Below are 9,844 nucleotides of genomic sequence, written 5' to 3'. Positions count from 1 at the left end.
ATTATCATATTCCACCTTATCTAACGATGATAGCAGCTGTCTATGCAGAAGATAATCGTCAATCTCTGGTTATGTCATGGTTAAGTGTTGTAAAATAGATACTGAATGTTCTACTTGTTAAATGGGGTTCTTTTAAGTTGATTGCTTTCATGCATTTGTGAGAATGATGATTTACAAATTAACGTGTTTAATATTTTTATACACTACATTTGAATATTAGGGTCTTCGGAAAACTATCTACTCATTTATTATTTGATTGTCACAGGTAAAACATTTAGCTGTGTATTAAAGCAACTATTATAAACAAACATGTATACTCTCCGTCATGATACGTTATCGAAAGGGAAAAAAAACTAAATTAAATTGTGATAATACAATTAGTTAAGCTTAAAGTTTTCTGTCAGTGAATATAGATTTGATCAATGTTTGCTCATCTTTATAATTCTCCGTTTTTCATTGGCTCTTATTTAAAAGGCCAATAGACTCTTAATAAACCTTCTGAATAAGGAAAATGACACTAGATGTTCCGAAATATATAAAGTTGATTCTGTACAATATTATTTTTGACATACCTTATTGAAATGCAAATTACACTATTACCTACGCGTTCTCTCGTACTTACAAACACACGAGCACTTGGCAACTAATATACGTATTTAGTATTACTGGTAATGTTAGGTCAAACACACATTATACTATTACGTTAAGTTGGATGGCGTCATATGACCTAACGACATTACAAACACCAACACTTGACCACTTCTTGACCCCTTTTTTGGTCAGGTGGCTATACTCTATTACGTGTAACCGAGGTTAATGCCTATAACTCATTAATAACATATTAGGAAAGCATATGTATGTCATAATACTGTATTTCCTTAAAGCTGGAAATAATTTCACTGCAAATTAGTTCTATATATTTTTCTCAGATAAAGTCGTCGCCTTTTTTATTCTTTGATGTTTTATTCTTTTCTTAAATATTGAAAAAAAAAACATATACAAAATCAATCAAGACATTAACCGCTCACGTATTCCATGTAAATCTCACACCAAGGTTTAAAGATTTTGAGTTAGAATTACGATTTCATAGGTATTCTCTGTTGTTTTTAAAAGAGCATTATTGAACGATTGGTCAATAACCCTTTCGGTAAATTTAAGTGTATTGTATTGTATGGAAGAATTAACACGAATAAACATAGCCGTTTCAAATGTTCATTAATTTTGGATTGACGACAAGCAATCTCTTTTATTGTGTTGAAAAATATTGATATACTGTTTTACTTGAAGATCGGATGCGATATGTTCAGCATACAATTTCTATACATTTGTAAGTAAGTAGCAAAACAAAAAACAAAAAAACAAAAAAACAACAATAAAAACAAAAGCAAAATAAAACAAAAAAGCGTGACTTAAAATCACGATATACCATTACGAATTCATGCAACATGCATCCCATTGCTAGATTTGAGGCTATTGATAGATAAAGCCTTGTCCTATTTTTTAACTGACCTGAAACATATCTGTATCTGTTATTGGTATGTATCCTTAATGTAGGTTGATAAATGTAAACAAAACTCTCATCTATTTCTTTAAGGCTATATATCTCCCTTCCAGCGTCAAAGGGGTTAAACGAACAATGTATTGTTGACAAAATTGGTTTTCTCTGTGAATAGCTACGTACCTCCTTAACATCATTTAAACTACCTTTAACAACAAATCTATATCAATTCTAATTAAATGTATCGGGTATAAATCTGGTAATCTAACCTCAACTGAGGAGAGTTTATGTTGTGTTACAATTCACTCTTTCGTATTAACTATAGTTCACCTTAAAAATATTTCACGAGTTAAATTATACACTGTTCTGACACCTTAGGTCGATCCTCTTAACGTTAGGTATTTACCAGATCAAATGAAAACCGAGTTAAGTGACCTTTTCGACAGGACAGACAGTTAAAGGGAAGACCATTAAAAGAATGATATAATGTTAAGTCAAACGAAACTACTTCATTATTCTCTTCAACTTAAGTAATATTTTCCTGTTTATAAAGACTACAATATAACGGTTAAAGGGTTAAATGAAATAATAATTCGAAGTCGAAATCAACAAAACCAAGGCAAAATAGTGGCTTAATTAGACGATACTTATAGTCGCTAGCTCATGCATACATGACGTATATACTGTCGAACATCCCGTTCATCACTACTTACATTTTATATAAAATTAGTATTTGGCCCTCATTCTATCGTTTTTGAGTAAGATTTACTGTTTCGTTAGTAAGCGGTATTCTCAGTTATTTTTTTATATCGATCAATCCCTGATAACTCAAGTTTTTAGTTCATCATACCAAATCGATTTATTGTAATGTGTAAAATACCTATGCAGTATATCGATAATTCTTTTGTACATCTTCCTTCTCATATCATATAGATAATTAACTTGAAGAACTCACCTCATCTACTCCACTGGCTGCGTCGTTACCTTATCAGTCCTTTAGATTGCAACACGTATTGGATATACAAAGACACATACAAAGTCTGGAAATTTCCTTCTTCCTTTTCCGATTTATTTTAGACTGTAGATCACTAGGGTTAACAGATAAACGTCTTGCGACAAACGATTACAGTTGGTTTTGTATCTAAGATATAAGTATATCAATATCTTGATTTGTTTTCCTGCTTTCTTTCCCAATAATGGATTATAACAATTATTGAAGTATTTACCAAATAACGCTTGATGCGATTAAAAGCATGAACATGTATGTTAAGCTGACTACAAGGTCAGAGTATCTGATAATTTTAAACATATTACCAGTTAATTGTTGACAATGACAAATCTTCTCATTATGTAAATTACACATATCATTTGACATAGTGAAATGTTAGACGAAGAGACTTGATTGACGTGATATCGATACAACAAAATATCCATTAAGCTACCTTTTTCAAAGTTCAATGGATTCCCTTCCGTGAGTCAAGTTATTATGCTAGTAAATTACCCTTATTAGGAACGCTACGAAACTGTTATGTGAATTTTTGTTCTCGAGGATTATTGACCTCTGTGTAAAATAAATATGGTTTTAATTTCGAAGTACATTCCGGTTATGACTTAATTGATGATATTAGCACGTGATATTACTAACAAAAATTACATATAGTCCAGTAGAAATATCAATGTTACTTCCTAATTTTATTTGTATGTTGACTTAAACAATTGTGTTAATGGACATCGTAAAAATAACTTAGTCCGTCTCAAATTTAGGTTTATGCACCGGGACGACTCTATCTGAAATAAGATGTCATTTTGTAGGTTTTTATAATTTTTTGTCAACAGGCTATATCAATTCACGCCCCATTACGATCAAGTTCCATAAGTGGCAGACAATTATTTAGCCGTTGAAGATATAAAAAAAATATTAATTTTGATTTTGATTGATTGCCTGATTTCTGCTAGTCCAAGATCGCCAGAGGAGGGGGTGGTCTGCTCGTACACATCAGCGGTGCTTCACACGAATAAACTTTTCAAGGAAAAACATGCTTGTTCATCAGCATTAATTCACCATCGGCATACGCACTTTTACTTTGAAATTATAAGCATGTGCACTTCCATGGTTTCGTCACCATCCATAATGTTGGGAATAAAAATAGCATTATGATGAATTAGAATTGAAAGAGTTCACATCATCTAATACAGTCCTTTCATTTTTAGATACAATAACATAAAAAAATAAGTAATAAAACAAATATTGGTTACTAATTAAGGAATAATTTGTGATGAAACACGAAACTGTGAAATCTGTACAATTTAATTTTTTTATGGTATATAGTTCAACTTATTTGTGCCATGAGTCCATCAGGTTAATTCTTATAATTTATTCTATATTACAGACCCGTGTACGTTCGCAGTTCCGATTTAAGCGTAGCGTTTCCGTAGCATTACCGTACCATTTCCGTAGCATTACCGTAGCATAACCGTACCATTTCCGTAGCATTTCCGTAGCATTACCGTACCATTTCCGTAGCATTTCCGTACCGTTTGCGTCCACTCACCGTAGCATTACCGTAGCATTTGCGTTTACCTATTTTCACTCACAGACCGTCTCATAACCGTTCGGTAGAAAATTTTGCGGAATGTATTTTTTATCGAAACGAAATTTAGTTAAATATACTTACCGAACGTCAAAAAAGAAATGTAGCGACAGCAAATAATTTTATAAGGAGGTGAGAATAACATAGATACGGCTATAAATCTTTCTGTATCTTTGTATAGAAAAAATAACACTCTCACAAAAAACAAGTCAAGTCACATGGTCCATCGATCTTAGTGTAATAAAAAATGGCGGATCCTAGTAGTAGTCGACGCATTACGATGGAAACCAAGATGAAGATCGTGTTAAATAAACAATATTACCTTTACTGTGCTATAGTCTAACCTTTAAAACAGTTTCATATAATATGCACTGGTCAGGCTACATGTATAGGGTACAAATGCTCCAGACAGTATCACACAGGTAAACTAGGGTAGTTAGACTTAATTGTCAGCAATGATACAAACAACACAGCATGTTGTATACAGGTAAACTAAAGGTAAGGTATTTTGTGGACCAAGTGATATAGGTGTGAAAGATAGAACAATAAGAGATAATTATAGCCTACAGGTAAGGCTATAGACTGATTCATAAAACGTACAACTTTAATGAGAATGTCATCGTGATCTTTGGAGTTATTCATTATTTATTTCAATTTTAAAACCCAAAGGTCTAATCACAGAATTGATAACAAATTGATAAAACCAGAGACGTATATATTACATGTGTGATATATATATATATATGTCTCTGATAAAGTATAACAAGAGTAAATTAATTACATAGTAAGAGCAAATACGGTATATAAAGTGCATACACATGTGAAATAGAACTGAGGTCCAAAATAGAAATCATCCAGACGATCAAGTAAGTCTTGTTATGAACAGTAAACAAGAGACCTAATTCTGAAAACAAATCTTCGTTCGACATAAATCTCTCAAGTGAAACTTTAAAAAACTGTCGGGAACATGACGAAGGTAGTTAAAATTAATTAGGACTCTTTTAGGAACATTACAATTTCTTACAATAATCCAGCATTTACAGGGATAAAGCAAGGTTGAGATACTCGACCTAGTCAAAAAAAAGATGTGGAACTAAAAAGTAGTATCTTGTAAAAGTTCGATCAAGCAGACTATGTACAGATTTGAATAAAAATATATGTATTAATGCCTTCATACCAGACTAGGTAAGTTGAATTGTGTACAAATTTACAGGTAATATAGACTATTATCGTTTAATTTTGATTTAAAACATAGAAATAAAAAAATCATAAAATAAAAAATAAAACCTGTACAACTTCAATCTGGTGTACGAGTGTTTCTTGCTATGGTGACCATGTTTCAGAGCAGTAATCTTACTGACTGCACTAATGTACAGAGAGCGAATAACATTTTGAAAATCCAAATATGTAGATTGGCATGACCTTACCAACCACTTATCTAACATGAAATAAAAAGTTAATATTCGGAGTGACCCATACACCCAAGTCTTTAGCAAGTGTTTCTTTCTTTAGAGATTCCTCACCCAAGCTGTCGGGATACTCGGTTGTATTTCTTTTGTTGCTAAACGTTATATAACAATATTTTTTTTTATATAAAACGTACATTTTAAAGTTTTACACCCGTCGTAGACTCTGTCAATATCGGATAGGAGTCTTAAATATAACGTGCTGCTTTACAAAATTTACCATCATCGGCAAAAAGGAAAGTTTTGAAAAAAAATGTAAAAGAGAGGGTGAATCATTTGAGTCATCATTTTATAAGTCATATTCAATTTGACATTTTTATATTTTCTCTCATGAAAGTAAGAACAGGCTACTGCTATAGTTTAAACTCACTCAGGTGTAAAATTTGACATGTTGGCCTGGTAATACAGGTACATTTCTATATGTTGGCTCAGTGAGAATGAGCCATAATAGGACTCCGGGGGTTAATTGGGGACAGGTCACCTGGCCAGGTATACCATGTGCCAGACACAAAAGAGCTAGACTGATCAGCATCTTACAGGTAAGGTGTGATAGGATGCATGTCCTCAAGGCTGTAGGGTTGCATATTGCGCCCAGTTGGCCATTGGCAACAGGCCTTTCCCAGATGTTTGGCTTCAATGTAATGTACATGTAGCCTGGACATGTACATTTATTGTACATGTCTCAAGATCTGTCGACAGAACATACAATGTATAAATCATATAGATGACATGTACTGTAAAAGAAACTTTCAAGTTTCGAATAACAATGTAAAAGCCAAAACTTTAGTGAATTAACATTCAATAAAAATTTAAAATATTAACATTTTGTCCGACAAAATATTTACATGAAGTACATGTACACCTGTGTCAGCCATTATTAGGCCTCTGACACAAACTGATGTGTTTTAATAGAAGCATGTAAATGATTAAAATGATCGCATACAACATCAAAATTAATTTCAAAGGTAGATTCTTCACTCTACACTGTTGAAGTCTTTATATATTGAAACAATGTATTACCTGGTTATGTCCTGTGTGACAATAAGTTAAAAAAAAAAACAGTTGTGAACTAATTATCGTGCACTCCTCACTTCTCCTTGGGTGCAAAGGTTTACTGATTGTCACTCAACTGAAGGTTAGATCACAACACAAGTCCATTAATAAAGATTTTCAGAGTGTTATCCATTATCAAGTAAACACACAGAGTCCGCTCCATTGCAGACGTGTGATATACACGTATCTGATTGCACATGTACATTGTATATTCTTAAGTATATAATTATTGATGTCTTGTTTTTAGTTTGTATCCCTCCCCTGCCAGAGTTTCCTCTGATCCGACATCAGACTTTTAAACAAATCGTCAATGCATACACACCAGTAATATGTACCAGTGATTGTTATGTACTTGACTTAATTATCCCCCTAACCTGTTGCCATGGGTACTAATCCCCCTCCCCACCACCGTCAACTTCACCTGATGGCCATGGATATACACTTGATTAGGAGTCATCGGGCTCAGGTGTATAAGTCATCACCACACCTGGTCAGTTTCTCCTTTTTACAATTAGCCCTATAGGGGGTCTATTCATAGCCTGGTCAATCTGTGTTCAGAAGTCTTGATCTGTTTACCTGTACCTAAATTAACACTTTGATACAAGTTTTTCAATTCAATTAGTTGATTTCTTAAACCTTACGGTTTATCAGTACAAATGCAGTGAATAAACGCAGTGAAAATATACATAAATACATAAAAACAAAACAATAAAGTTCGGACACACAGAGACAACACATACGCGACCGCAGCGCTAGTGTAGAGAGTGATTTTATTTTAAAATTAAATGCTATCGTCTTTTGTTGTCGAGAATAATAAATTTTCCTAAATTTGAAAGATCCTTATATGACCTTAATATTTCCGGTTTCTAAAAGTTGTACAGTTTTTTGCATACGGAGGTTTTCTATAGTAGTACAATTTGATAAAACGTTCTTCCACTTCCCGATACAACATTCACTCCATCAAACACCCATTGCACTGTCGTTTCTACGTGTTCGCTTCGTCTAGGATCCGCTTTTTATAAGAACCAGATAATCTATTCAGAAACGGTCGATTATTTGTGAGCGTCAACCGTAGCATTTCCGTAGCATTACCGTAGCATTTCCGTAGCACTTCCGTAGCATTACCGTACCATTTCCGTAGCATTTCCGTAGCATTACCGTACCATTTCCGTAGCACTTCCGTAGCATTACCGTACCATTTCCGTAGCACTTCCGTAGCGTTTGCGTTTAAGACGGAACAGCGAACGTACACGGGTCTGTAGTATGACTCAAAATGTTTGACTTTCTCTACAAGACCTTTCCTTCCATCCAATAAAAAGACTTTACAGGTAGAAGCAACATTGATGGACGATTAGCTGGCTAATAGCAATGCTTTTAGTGTGGAAAATAAAAAACAGTACATAAGGAGCCGATTTTAATTGTTTCTACTGCTCCTTTTAGGTAGGTATTAGGATTACCAGGATTGACAGTGACGCAGAAATAAAAGTCAGCAAACAATAGAATTCGTATAAAGCAGATAAAGACAGATTGAAATAATAATTCGTAAATAGTTGTTTTTGTACAGACTTTAATTATAACATACCAAAATATTGATATAATACTAACCCATGTTAACTTACCGGAAACAAATTATCAAAAACACTTGTGATGTTTATTTTTTATTAACGATACGAAACTAAAGTAAATAATAGAAACCTTAAATTACAAATGATAAATTCAAATAATCGAACGGCTCTAAATCCCTGGTTTATACAACTGATTAATACATTTGAAATAAGTACGCGCATTTCACAGGTGTGTTTCATAGGATGGCATAGCTCTTTTACTGTGACATTAATAACTAATGTGTGACGTGAAATGTTAGTTTAAGGAAACACGCTCAGATTACAGGTATATATATATATTTTCCGTGTGAACTATACAAGTGATGAACACAATTTAGAGGCATACTATGGCATCTAACATAAACCATAACTTTATCCAAATCATAGGTTCTATAATCGCGCTCCTTAAGAAACTTTTAATTTCATATATAAAAGTTCATCTTTCTTCTAAACAAACCCTAACATATAACAGGCTGCCTTTAACTGTCTTTACAAACGACAACAGCCAAGGCCAACAACGGCTACCTCTTACACACAAAGCCGATTTGTCTTGGGTGGCTGCTCCAATGTTATGTCCAATTCTTCTTTTCACCTCACCTTTGTTCGAGGTTTATATCTTCAAACTGTATATGATAGTAGCTGAGACAAAAATACCTTTGGAAACAACGAAAAGGTGACATGGATATATTTAAAGTAATAAAACGAATCATATCAATAAGAAAAAAATATGTCATTACTAATATAACTACAGTTGTATATCATCCCTACAAAACCGTTATGAGACAGCGTATTCACATATACCTTTACTCTTTCAGTTAAGTGTACGTTTTTATATATTTATTTTAGTGAGTTTGTTTTGACAACTTCCTTACAATGATGCAATTTCATAATTCTGCCGTGGTTTAAAACTATTATTTTGTATCTGTACCTACGTCTGACTTCACTACATAATTGTATCATTCATTTGTGTTATGTTTCATTATTTACACTATCAATATGTTTTAGGTAAACAGGTATTTTTTATTTATTATATTAACAAGAATCAAGTGAGTTATATCGAGTGTAAATTGTTAGTCATTAACCGATTTTAATTCAAGATGTAAATCGGTATATCTATATAATAAATATGCTTTGCTGTTGTATGTTGTTATTGTACGATATATTATTTAATTCTATTGTGCAGTAAATAAAGAAATTATTTTTGAAAAATGCTAGTAAGTCTGTGTTATAATCAATAAGAACTTAAATGCAGATTATGAAGGATATTAACACCTCGTTTACACACCTTTAGTCAGGTAGGAGGTCAATTACCCAGGAGTGACGTAGGAACCTAGACATTAAGACTCTGTACGGATTTTAAAGCTTTGAATAATAACCTTACATAATAGCATTGATCGTAAATAAATGGTTAAGAGTTTGAAGTAAATAATGACAGAGAACAAGGGTTACTAAATATAGTGTGTACTTAAGATTGTAAAGCATGTTTGTCTTACGTTTACTATAGAACAATATAGAAAATAAGAAAAGTGAGGAATGTTATTTATAACACTCATTGAGCATTTTGTTTTATTTCTATCGGGAAGATGATCTAAATTTTGATTTAATATGCTGAATTATTCAAAATAATACACG

The sequence above is a fragment of the Pecten maximus genome, chromosome 14, assembly GCF_902652985.1.
Source record: "Pecten maximus chromosome 14, xPecMax1.1, whole genome shotgun sequence".
Classification (NCBI taxonomy): Eukaryota; Metazoa; Mollusca; class Bivalvia; order Pectinida; family Pectinidae; genus Pecten; species Pecten maximus.
The sequence above is the reverse complement of the archived record's forward strand: the minus strand, read 5'-3'. Positions refer to the sequence as shown.